This window comes from Neomonachus schauinslandi, chromosome 2 (genome assembly GCF_002201575.2).
Source record: "Neomonachus schauinslandi chromosome 2, ASM220157v2, whole genome shotgun sequence".
Taxonomy (NCBI): Eukaryota; Metazoa; Chordata; class Mammalia; order Carnivora; family Phocidae; genus Neomonachus; species Neomonachus schauinslandi.
This window is the reverse complement of record NC_058404.1, coordinates 71,191,700-71,205,136: the sequence shown is the minus strand read 5'-3', so window position 1 is coordinate 71,205,136 and position 13,437 is coordinate 71,191,700. Positions and strand designations below refer to the sequence as shown.

The 13,437-nt window shown below is 37.1% G+C and overlaps 1 pseudogene; it reads left to right on the top strand.

Annotated features, from left to right (window-relative positions):
- The first annotated feature begins 8,526 nt into the window (after positions 1-8,526).
- LOC123324267 lies at positions 8,527-8,684 on the top strand (annotated as a pseudogene).
- Positions 8,685-13,437: the final 4,753 nt, after the last annotated feature.

The window sequence follows — 13,437 nt, the reverse complement described above, 5'->3', positions numbered from 1 at the left end:
TACAATTCTTAAAAAAAAAAAACAAAAAAAACTGCTATTTTTCCAGTGTAATTAGAAAAACAGCTAAAATCAAAACTAACCAAGTTTATGAAGACAATCTAGGCTATTTCAAAAGTATTTTCTCGTAAACTGCCGAAGCACATCAGGTTTGTTATTCCTTTGCTAGTATTCAAGGATGTTCTTGTTCTATCTTACAGGAGTTTCCCAGGCTCAGTGTTCTGGGGGTTTTTGTGGTCCCATAATTGCATGTTGCACTAATTCATAAGTGGCAGTGGTATTGACGGGAAAGTATTAACAGAGTTTTGAAACACTGAAATGTCGACATGTTCACCTGTGTAAACCACTTTTATTGCCAACTACCGCTTTTAATGCTTACTATCATAAGAATGGGCATGATTAATCTGGCGCTGCATTTACGTCCTCGAAAATGCTGCTTTAATTGAATTTGGCTAAATACTTTCATTTTATGGATGAGGACATTGAATCTCAGTGTTTATCCAAAGTGATATAGAAAATTTGTGACATAGTCATATTCAGGATTCTGACATTTACATTTCTGAACAGCCCATACATATAATAGGTCCATTCCAATTTATCAGTCATCTAGCAAGTGGTCCTAAACAAGGTTTTTTGTTTCAGTCATAACTGGGTTCAGATGTGAGCCCAGGAATTTACTAACTTTGTGCAATCTGTTTAACTTCTTCAGGCCTCAGTTTCTTCTTTTGTCAAATGGGGCCCCTAACTGGTAAGTTTGTATGAATGTATAAATGAGTTTGGAGACCTAGTGTGCTTAGTTTATTTGCAATTATTACTTTTAAGATAAATTCATTTATAGGGGCGCCTGGGTGGCTCAGTCGTTAAGCAGCTGCCTTCAGCTCAGGTCATGATCTGAGGGTCCTGGGATCGAGCCCCGCATCGGGCTCCCTGCTCAGTGGGGAGCCTGCTCTCCCTCTCCCACTCCCCCTACTTGTGTTCCCTCTCTCGCTGTGTCTCTCTCTGTCAAATAAATAAATAAAATCTTAAAAAAAAAAAGATAAATTCATTTATATTTCACTATAATTTTTAAATTTTTACCATGCATTAGTTTGGAGACACCTAAAATTAAGGTTTGGATTAAATAAGAAATTAATCTAGGGCGCCTGGGTGGCTCAGTTGGTTAAGCGACTGCCTTCGGCTCAGGTCATGATCCTGGAGTCCCGGGATCGAGTCCCGCATCGGGCTCCCTGCTCGGCAGGGAGTCTGCTTCTCCCTCTCCTGCTCGCCCTCTTGTGCTCTTTCTCTCTCTCACTCTCTCTCTCAAATAAATAAATAAAATCTTTAAAAAATAAATAAATAAATAAATAAATAAATAAATAAATAAATAAGAAATTAACCTAAATTGCAAAGTAACATTTTCATAAAATATGTGCATACATAATCGACCCTATATCTTTGCAAGATACAATCCATTCTTAATTTTTCAGTGAAATTACCCCAAAACTCACTGAACAGACATAGTTATTCATAAGTGTCTTGTTAAATAAATAGGACATTGAAATTATAGTAAATGATGAGTAAAACAAACAAAATAACTGAAAAAATAATCATATAATATGCAGAGAAACTTAAACTAGAGTCCTAAAGCAATGCAGTGTCATAGGTGATATTTTGGCTTAAGGATAACAAGTTTTTATTTCCTTTTCAAATTATATGTGCATTGGAGTCAGTAAATCTTTTAATTTAGGAATTATTGTTTGGGCCAAGTCTACGTTTGCTGCTAAACGCACTTGACACAATTCATGTCTGCCTTTTTCCTATGTTAATATCACATATTAATGAAACATTTTCATATTTAGAGTTAATTAAGAATAAAAATCTATCCAATGTTAAAATGAAGAAATTACTGAATAGGGAATCACTCAGATAATAGCCAACTTCTTTGTTCTAAACCAGTAGCCAAACTTCGGGAAGCTACGCTATTACTCCAGTGTTTGAAAAAACACTCCAGGATGCCAAGATTAACTGCCAAAAAAAGAAAGCAAATAATAATACCAAACATCAAAAGCTACTTTTTGCAGTTCTGCCCTGAAACAGAGGATTATAAAAACCTTACTTGTTACAGTCATAACAAAAATACAAAGTTTTGCATAAAGCAGGAATAGTTCTGAACCTTTTTAAATTCCAATTCAAATGAGACCCCTGATTAAAATATTAGAAAGAAAAAAGGAACAATGTTTGAGGTGCTAGGATTAAGGATAATTGCTGGTGAAAACCCCACATTGGAGCCATAGTTCAACAAACACATTTCTTACACTACCTTTAAGGTGTTATTCTTGTGTGGTTTTTAGGTAGTATAACATTTAGCTTAGTCTTTCCTCAGGATGCATTTCTGAGTCTGGAATATAAATAAAAGAAGTGTTTTCTATCATTTGCTAACTTCCGTTTTCTACTCAGAGTTGTGCAGAGAAAAGCTGTGTTTCATGAACAGTTCCATCTATTTTTATGTCGGCTTTTCAAATGGAAAGAATTTTCCCATCTTGAGAAACAGGCTTTTGGGTTAACAATACTAGCCCTCCCTATTAGGTATCTTGTGAGACTCAGGTTAGAAATAAGTTTATGCATAAGTATCATTTTCCCAGTAAGTTTCCATAAAATGTAAGGTTTTGTTTTTATTAATATTAAATAAATTAATTATTAATTAATTAATTAGTTAATTAATATTAAAGTATTTTTTGTGAGTAGGATTTGGCCACAGATATAGGGTCCATGGGTTACAAATAGTTTGTCTCTTGCTATTTTTGCAAGTAATGAGTGAAGAAATGCTATTAGAGAAACCTCCACAGGTTTTTGGAGGAAGAACCCACTAAAGCATTAGCTAATTAACACTTTGGATTGTGATGAGATTATTCATGAACTTTCAATTTTCTATAAGGTATATAGAATGACATAGTAATTTTAGCTCAGGAAGCTCTGTTTTGAATTTTTAGTTTTAAATAACAATTCATCCATCTGTTCTTCTTTATTTTTTTTTTTTAATTTTTATAAAGATTTTATTTATTTATTTGACAGAGAAAGACACAGCAAGAGAGGGAACACAAGCAAGGGGAGTGGGAGAGGGAGAAACAAGCTTCCTGCAGAGCAGGGAGCCCGATGCGGGGCTCGATCCCAGGACCCTGGGATCATGACCTGAGCCGAAGGCAGACGCTTAACGACTGAGCCACCCAGGCACCCCTGTTCTTCTTTAATATAACTTGAAACTAATTAAAGAGAATTCATTCAAATAAAGTCTTAAGTACTCTGAATCACAAGAATTTGAATTGTTTGTTTTTCTTACTTGACACAATCCTAATTCGTATTTTCATAAAGGGGACATCAGTTTTACACATTTTCACCCATGTTGGTATATTTCAGACTAAATTATAGCTATGTCATAAATCTGAATATTAACTTTTTTGCCTATCAGTTTTACCAAAGGCGAGGAAGTATTTCTGAAGTCACTGTCAAATAAATTATTTCTAATCCAGTTGTTTAATCCTGGTGAATTAAGAGCTATTTCTATTGTAGATCTATTATTTAATAATTTTATGGTGCATTTTCCTTGAGTGCCACTATTTGGCTGGCACTGTGCTAGGTATGAGATATGCAGTTTAATAAAGTTTGCTCTGTGACTGAAAGGAGGGCCCAGTGTCCTAGTGGAGAGGATGAAAGTATTTATGTTTTGTGTTGTGTTATAAGAGCATGCATTGTACTATGTGATAAGAACCCAAAGGAGAAGCAGTTAACTCAGATTTAAAAGGCAAGGAAGGCTTCAGGAAGGAACTATTGTGATGTTCTGAGTAGGACAGCAGATATTTGGCCAGGAGGAAGTACAAGACATGTTAAAACATAGTTGTGAGGAAGTGGTTCTGATAAGCTGTTTTAACATAGTGACTTTTATGTCCTCTGAAGTTCAGACTCTAAGTTTGCACCTATTTTTATTATCAAGAAATCTGCAAAAGATAAATGCTCACCAATCCTGAGCCACAGTTCATACTTTAACCTTAGCCCATCTAGAACTGAAGTCTGGGTTTAAGGGTAATGGATGAAGGAAGGCATGTGCCAGAGTGGAGGTAAGAATCAGAGGGAGTTTTGGGAATAGCCTGAGGGGAGGGTTGTGTGTTACCACCATCTGAATTACAACAAATAACTCAGGGTTGCATATTTACCACACTTAACTCATCTCAGGAAAGGCCATCATCTATTTAAGTAAAGTTTCCACTCATTTGTGGGGCACCTTGGTGGCTCAGTCAGTTAAGTGGCTGCCTTTGGCTCAGGTCATGATCTCAGGGTCTTGGGATCAAGCCCCGCATCAGACTCCCTGCTCAGTGGAGTGTTTGCCTCTCCCTCTCCCTCTGCCCTTTCCCCACTCGTGCACACACTCTCTCTCTCTCTCAAATAAATAAGATCTTAAAAAAAGTTTCTACTCATCTTTGGCTTCACTTGTGTCTTAATCTGATTCTCAAATTCTGGATTTCTTTCTTTATTTACAATGATAACAACATTTACTTTCAACTAGTGAATAGATTTGGCTACATAGTTAAGTGTCCTTGAATTTTCATGTTTTTCTAGAAGTGATTACCTGTATTTTCAATGGGCTTCCATCACATTGTGAAGGGACATGTTATCATTGAATAATATGGACCACTGAAAATTTTAATATAATGGAGTGAAATAATCAAATTATGGAAGACAATTCTCACTGGGTGGGCCTAGGAAATATGTGTGAAGCAGATAAGCTTTTACAAAATGTAAAGGAACGAATCCCTTCTCTTCTTGTCTTTATGATCTTTCTCCTTCACACATGGGCAACAAGTGTTCCTAGATGCCCCCTTGGCAGTACAAAGTTCTTTCATGGAGCAAGTTTTTCTGCTCTAAGCATATCTGTTTTTTCTTCCCAATTAGTTTTAGATAATCCTTACCGTTGTGTCTCTCTGGATCGGATGGGGGCCCTCAGATGTGAGGACATGATTGGGTGGAAGCTGGTGGTGGGGGCAGTGAAAGGATTCACCCAACGCAGAACAAAAGACATAGAAGTTTATGGAATACCCCAAAAGGGAGGGGCAAGGGGGACAGCAAAGGAGAGACTGAGGCAGTGGGTGGGGGTTGTTTTTAAAGAGGAAAGGTGAGGAAGTATGGGGATGTATGGAATTTCCCCTTTTTTGATAACTGTGCCTGGTTGTAAATAGCCCTTTGGTCAGTTAGGAACTATGGTGATTTTGAGGTGGAGTGTCTGAGGGGCCCGTCTATATTCAGCTAGGTGCTCACTGGGGCCCTTTCTACATTCCATTGCTCAAGCCTGTTGCCCAAAAGCAACTCTACACTTACTAAAGATTTTATTATAGTCATCACACCTATCACCCTGCATATTTTAATCTAGTCCTCCTGCTTTATCTGTAAAGCCTTAGCATGATAAAAGTGTATATATCTTTAAAGCACTGCATGTAATGTACCTTCACACAGTAGCACAGATTCCAAAGGTGTTCCACAACACTCTTGTTAAAAAAAAAAAAAAAAAAAAAAAGAATCCTGAAACCTGTGGTTTAATAGGTGTCGGATGCAGTTATGGAGGCTGGAAATCCCAAGATCTGCAGTGGCCAAGCTGGAGTCTCAGGAGCTGATGGTACAGTTAGTTCCATTCCAAATCCAGAGGAAAAAACAGATGTCTCAGCTTAATAACAGAGAGAGAAAGCAAATTCCCCTAAGGAAACTGAGGTTTGCCTTTTAGTTCTATTCAGACCCTCAGTGGATTGGATGAGGCTCATCCACATTAAAGAACACAATTTGTTTTGCTCCATGGATTGATTCAAACGTTAATCTCCTCCAGAAAGACCCTTACAACACACCTAGAATAATGTTTAACCCAATACCTGGGTATCTTGTGGCCCAGTCAAATTGACTCATAAAATTAACCATCACAATATGTTTGGAAGTGTGTTCAATAAAGTTGAGCAATTATAAGATTCAGAGCCTTAAAGGCAAATCAAGGTATGGATTTGCATATGGCTTGGGTGACTGTAAGAGCTGATATGATCCTGCAGAATTTCTGAAAACATTTGACTGTGTTAAACGAGAAATACTTCTGACCTAACAGGACAAGGGCTTCTAACCGGTACATTTTTATAGTAAATAATTGGAATTCTACATAGGTCTTAAGCATTTTAAAAAGTAGGTTGTTATGTTCTTCGTTGAAAGTTTGGGGTTCCACAGCACACCCATAGATCCTGGGAAGTAAGAAAAGAAAATTAAAAACAGGAAAAGTTAAATGATTTTGACAAACATTACTGTGTTTTTTTTTAAGAAATGTTTGTTTTTTCTGATGACTAGAGTTATCACTATGTAAAGATAGTGTGGATCTATGTAATATATTATTTAAAGGGTACAGATAAAGACAAGATTGTTTAACTTATATAGTATGAAAAAGTTCAATATATAGGAAGATGGGGGAAATTAAAGTTTTAAAAGGGATGTTTATTAAAATCATTGGGGAAAAAAGGAACAAATGAATTTCCTTTCCTGCTAGTTTGGCATAGATGGTAATCCAAAACAAAAGTCATATGGAGACAAATAGTCAGTGAGAGAATATTGTTGGGAATAGTGACTGACTTGTGACTGTTAATGAATCACAAGATGTGAAGGAGAGGAGAACCTTGGAACCAGAACCAGAATCCCATCATACCTAGAACTGTTATATAAATATAAATGACTGTAATTTAAATATAATACAATGTAGTGAGCATAAAAATAGTTTCATGTTCACTTTATGACTCATTTGATATATGTTAAATATTCCATTAAAATTTTAGCACCCTGAGAAATAGTAATAGATGCTTAGTAAATGTAAGTTTCCTTCCCTTTTCTTACTCTTGCAAAGAGTTAAATTGTTTTTGAATTAATATACTATGTATTTTGATTTCTGATAATTTCTGTCACCTAATACTTTCTACTAGAAAGGCTCAACAGAGGAATCAATGTTCCATTCATGACTTAGCCATAGAAGAGACTTGTCCATTCAAATTTTTCTTACAAAATTTCAAAAATCTAAATCTGATTCAGAGCCTTGAGAAGGTTTATTATTAATTTTAATTATTAACCATAGGACATAGAAGATGAATACAAGATGCCATCTAAGGAAGTTATCTCCACATAAGAGAGAGAAAAACACTCTCTGGGAGATCTGAATGGAATGAAGCCCAGTTTAAAGTGCTGCCAGGCTTCCTGAGATAAGATTCCACAGCACTAGTAGAGACAGTGAGTTAGGTTCTAAGGGGATACCTGGAATCCAGCAATGAGGAAGCCATGGTCAGCTATTGGGAAAGTCAGAGGCCTGTCCTGGAAGCACTCCACAAGGAGCCCTATCACACCATGCCGGCCCAAGGTGGCGGGTAACATGACAGGAAGCCCCTGACCAAACAAGGTGGAAAAGGTGTGAAATCTTGCTTCCAAGAAATCTCCTTCCCAAGTAAATAATATTCCACCCCCTAGTTAACAATTGTCAATAAAATACAGAAACCCAACCCCCAGGGCATGCAGCTCTCTCTCAAGCTCACCCACTCTCACATCTGGAGAGTGTACTTTCCCTTTAAGAAACTCTCCTGGTGTTGCTCACCTGCCCTGTCAGGTCTATCCTTGAATTCTTTCCTGTGAGGGGACCAAGAGCCTCTGGCAACATCTTTCAGATTGAATGGGTCGAGGCCTCAGAGCTCAGAGACCCCCCAGTTCACCCACCAAAAGCATCACTACATGGGCTTTGGCCAAGAGTGGCAGAGTGAGGCGGTAGAAACCATGCGGGGAGGGGAAACATGAAGATAGATGAAGCTTGTGCACTGCTTATCATTTGGAGTTTTTGATAGGAGGTGACCACATAGTGTGCTCCATGACCACATGGGATGGCCATATTAGAGTGGAAATAATGACATGGTGTGATCAAGCAGAGAAATTGCCCAGATTAATGTTTCACATTCCCCATTTCCTGCTCCTGGCATGCAGTACACTAAATTATTTCTGGAGCTTCCATGATGAACATAAGTATGCTGAGAGAGCTGGTAACTAGAGAGAATCTGAGGTCTTCAGGAAGGGGATGAAATGTGGGAAAAGGTAACTACTGTTAGACATTTGCATGCCCAGAGGCTAAGAGGGATTAAGTACAAAGGACGGCTAAGACCAGGAGGACAGTATACAGGTAACAGACTATTCCTTCCTCTATCATGATGTTACATGTTTCCGTCTAGTCTTAGATGCTACAGAGGGAAAAGTGAAGAAAAAGGACAGATTAAAATCTTGAATTCACTGGAATTCAAATCTGCCCACTTCTAAGTAGATACGAAGTCAAATCATTCATGAGCAACTGATTTCCATAATCGGAAAGTAAAGAGAGATATATTTCTGCCCATCAGAATCATAAAATAGTTATAGAAAACATTTATGCTTGCTAGACTCTGTTTCTAATCATTTTAAATATATAAGCTCATTTTATTCTCTGAACAACTCTTTGAGATAGATACTATTTTTATCACTTCTCAGCCTTTTGGCTAAGATCAAGTGTCATATCTGTTTTTATCAGCAATTTAAAAATGAGCAAACTTAAGAGAGCTCATGAACTTAACTAGTAGGAATGCTATACTTCACAATGGGAATATTTTCTATCTACTTAATTTTATGCACATTTTATTTTTTATCTCCATCTCTCCTCTTCATAGCATATATTCTTTGTTGATAATAACTATTACATTTCTTGTTTGTCTCATTTTTAACTTAGCCACTTGAAATCTTTAGACTTTTATGTTCCTTCCTTTGGCAATATTGCTCCCTCGTCTCCCATAACTTTTTTACTTGTGATTTTGTGTTATCAAGCAAGCTGAGTTAATAAAAGTTTTTACTCTACATGTTTCATGTCCAAATAGTTCATTTCTGCTGATAGACTTTCACAGGATATTCGTAACTATTAATTCACAGAGTTTTTATAAAGTTAGTAGAAGCAGGATGAATGATTCATGAATTCAAGGGCCAGAATAAGTGTCCAAAAATCAAATGGATTGGTTAAAGACCATATGATATACTGTATTATAGTATATGCAATATATTGTTCATATAAAATAAATTTATTTCCATTATTTGTCAGCAGTCAAAGCAAGTATGAAATTTACTTTCCCAAATTATTATTTGAGAAATTATAGCATGATATAAGATAAGGGCCTAGACCTTGAAGTCTGACAGATCTAGATGCCACTCCCAGTTCCTCTAGTTTATTAGGTGTTTAATTTGAGACAAATTCCTTAACTTCTCCAGAATTTTTTTTTTTCATTGATAACATAAGAATTATAATATCTATGTGCCATAGTATTTAGGGGGAGGTTTGGGTCAATTATGAAAGTAAATGACTTAGCCCAGGGTAGAAAGAAAACAGAATAATCACTTTATCATCATTATCATCACCACCACCACCATCATCATCATCTTTATCATCATTACCTAATCATGTTATTTCTCTTCAAAAAGTCAACTATTTATTGGGTGCTGAGTGTGAGCAAATCACCGTTTTAGCGATTGGGACACATTAATGAACAAAGCGGATAAACAACGGTCAGTCTCTTTGGACTGCTATAATGAAACAACACATGGCTATAACAAAATAACGAAGGCAAGCTACAAACAGAATGCTTTAAATGACAGAAATGTATTTCTCACAGTTCTGGAGGCTGGAAGTCTGAGATCAGGGTCCCAGATGGCGGGGGAGGGCCTTATTTCAGGTTGCGCCTGCATAGCTCTCCCGGTACCCTCACATGGTGCCAGGGGCAAGGGCGCTCTCTGGAGTCTTTTTTATAAGGGCATTAGTCCCATTCATGAGGGCTGCACCCTCATAACCTAATCATTACCCAAAGGCTCCACTTCCAAATACCATCATATGGGGCATTAAAATCTCAAAATATGAATTTGGGTGGGACACTAACATTCAGACCATAACAGTAACTCTTGCTTTTTACTATTTACATTCTATCAGGATATAGACAGACATCACACAATAAATTAAATATGTAAGTAAATCATATGGCCTTTTTATAAGCCATAAATGTCTTGGAAAGCGGCAAGGAGTAGAACAGGGTAGGCTCTATTTTGACTATTGATTTGAAGGAACCAGGCTATGGAATAGATTACCATTAAAAATATAGTCCTCATGGGGCGCCTGGGTGGCTCAGATGGTTGAGCGTCTGCCTTCGGCTCGGGTCGTGATCCCGGGGCCCTGGGATCGAGTCCCGCATGGGGCTCCTGGCTCAGCGGGGAGCCTGCTTCTCTCTCTGACCCTCTCCCCTCTCATGCTGTTTCTCTCTCACTCGCTCTCTAAAAAATAAATAAAAAAAAAATATATATATATAGTCCTCATTGGAAAGGCAATAGTTGGACAAATGCTTAAAGGATATGAGAGAGTTAGCCAGAGAATGTAGTCTCAGGCAGAGGAAATGACCAGTACAAATGTCCTAAGACAAGAGCGCCTGTGAAGTTGGAGAGATTACAGGGAGACCAGCGTGGTTGGAATGGTGTGTCTGGGAAAAAAGGGCTTGAGGTCAGAAAGTTAACCGTGGAGATAGATCGTGTTGGTGCACGGAAGCTGCTGTAAGTGCTTTGGTTTTATTCTGAGTAAGATGAGGGACCACTGCAGGTTTTGAGCCAGGAACAGATGACGTGTCAACATCTTCTTAACATGCGGTGAATCAGCACTTAAAACACTCTCAGCATATAAGAAATGCTATATTTCCTAATAGTTATAAGATATCTGAACTTTTGAATTGACAAGTTTTATTTTAACTGGATTTCTTCTTGCATTTTTTAGTAAAAGAAACACTTCAGAAACACAGTTGATATATATAGAACATAAAAAGTATGTATTTCATGAGGGAATAGCAAGGATGGATTTCACGTAATAATAGAGTTAAAATTTTGTATGTTACTTAATGTATGGTCACAAATCTATTTATGAATATACCTCTATAGCCCTAAATATTTTTTTATTATTTATTATACCTACACTTCTCTGAGATTTTTTACACATGTGCTCAAATATATACAAAACTAGGTGTAAAATGTTTAACTACTTGAAAGCAAATAAGTTACAAATATTCATAAATATGAATAGCTTTATCATTTTAAACACAGCTGGTTAAGGATCGTGATTTGAAATTGAATGTGCAACTAATTTGCATTTCATTTTCCTCTTCTTTTTTTCTGTCCTATTCAGAATTTGATTTGATTTATAAACATATTATCAGGGTCAGCTTGGTCCTCATGTAAGAGGGCCTCATCTTGGAGCCACTTAGGCATTTGTCTAGGTTGCATGCACACTGGGGCTTGGACAATAGCTAAATGAGGCCGTGTAAAGTATAATCTGAAGAAAGAATTAGAATCCAGAGAATCTTCTAGAAGTATAGTTCAGAAGCTATGTCAGCACATTTTCTGCATTAGTTCTCTTATATACCTTAACCTATTCATTGTAACTCAATGACTACTCAGTAACTACATGTATGTGGGTTCCCACTATACCCTAGAAATTAAAAAATAGGTGTCGCTTGTTTCCTACTTCACAGACAGAAAATGCTCAACTTCCTTTAGCATTTAGTCTAGACAAATAGCACTGCTGGATGTTTTAGAGACTGCCTGGCCCTGTCCTTCATATAAACTAGAGACCAGAGAAACAAAAGGCCTTACCCACAATCTCATAACTGAAGTAAATGCTTTGTGCTCAAGCTTTCATACACATAACTGCTTTCTGAGAAGGCTTCTTTTTGTCTATGTGTAAGGAAGCAACTCTTATTTTAGGTAGAAGTGGCCTGCTACAGTCATTGAAATCATGATGCCGATTTTTGTTATAAAACCAAGGTGACGTGATTGAGAAGGCACATCTCATGGAGTAGAGAAAGGAAAGTCAAAATCTAAATGATTCATAAAAGACTGCCTAGGAAGTGGTTAACTCTGGTAACCAAACTGGAAATTCCTTGATGACTCAGGGCCTACTACTCATCTGTGCTTGGCAAATTAATGGAGAACGGAAGGCTTGCCTCAGACAGGAAGTTGGAATTTAGTGGGTAGTTAAGTAGTAAAGAACAGCTCTGCAAGAGGAAGAATAAAAAAATTCCCTTGTCAGGAAACTGACATGAAGCTTTTAGTCTCCAAGAAAAACTCATCCACTTTGGAAATCATGTTACCATGAATATGACAAAGTTGAGATGCTAGCCCAGAAAAGAGGTGAAGGAATTAGGTGTTAACAAAGAAAAGAAAACCTTCAGACAGAAAAAAAAAAAAAGATACAGATTTTGTAATGATGTCCTCTTGACTCTTAAATTATATAACTGAAATTATATTTAAATTACCGTAGAATAAAGTTCAAGTATATTGGTTTTCAAGTGCAGCACATGTCTTATGTCAGCAATGTGTGTAGTATATTTGGTAGCCAAAATAATAGAGGAAAATAGGTAGGTTTTTAATACACAATGGCCAGGGACACTAAATATTCTGCGATGTGGCAAACACAAATAACCCTTCCACCCAAAATGTTATCGGTTGCCCCACTGAGAAAAAAATGACTCAAAGGATGTCGTTTTGAGGAACCAAGTGTGTACCCTCAAGTGTTGAGTCCAGAGGCAAATAGAAAATGCTCAAAACATGTTGAATGAAACCAAAAAGAACTTCTCCTCTATAACCTAAACTATTTCTAGACGTTTATATCTTTTCTTTTCATTAATATTTGGTTCAGTGTTGGAAAAGACCTGGAATATTTCCTTAAAAAAGGTCTAAAATTTTCTAATCTGAAATTTCAGATAAGAGTGATGGCAAGTCAAAACAATGAGTCAGTGAACTAGGAGGGGTAGAATGCGCCAATACCAGGACGTGATAAGGGAAGGGAATTGTGACTGCTGTTATCCTAGCCTTTTTCCCAGATTAACTACAAAAGTACAGAGGAGCACGCATTCCAGTATCCTATTCCGAGTATCCTATGATGGCGTTTAATGTTCATAATGTGCAAGGAGAGACTGGAAGAGTTAGGTAGAGAGTTATTATAAGAACAAATCTGAATCCAGTGCAATGCCTAGGTATCTACTTCTCTGCTCTAGACACTAACCTGATCTGAAGCAGATGCCTCCAATCAAGGATCTTGAACCACCCAGTTTAAAACATTCCCAATTCTTGGAGAGTGACTTTGACTTGTTCTATTTGCTCAAAGTGTTGCTTTAAAAGTCAAGATGGAATAATGAGGTCACTAACTGCCCTACTACCTTTGGAACTTAAGCACTATTTTATGACCCAAAACAAACTTAGTCATTTTTCAGTCTATAAATTATCACATCATAGTTGTCAGCCCAAGATGATCATGTAGGAGGGAGAAAAGATGAGAGTCACATACATGTTTCTATATTCAAAAGGGAAAGGAAG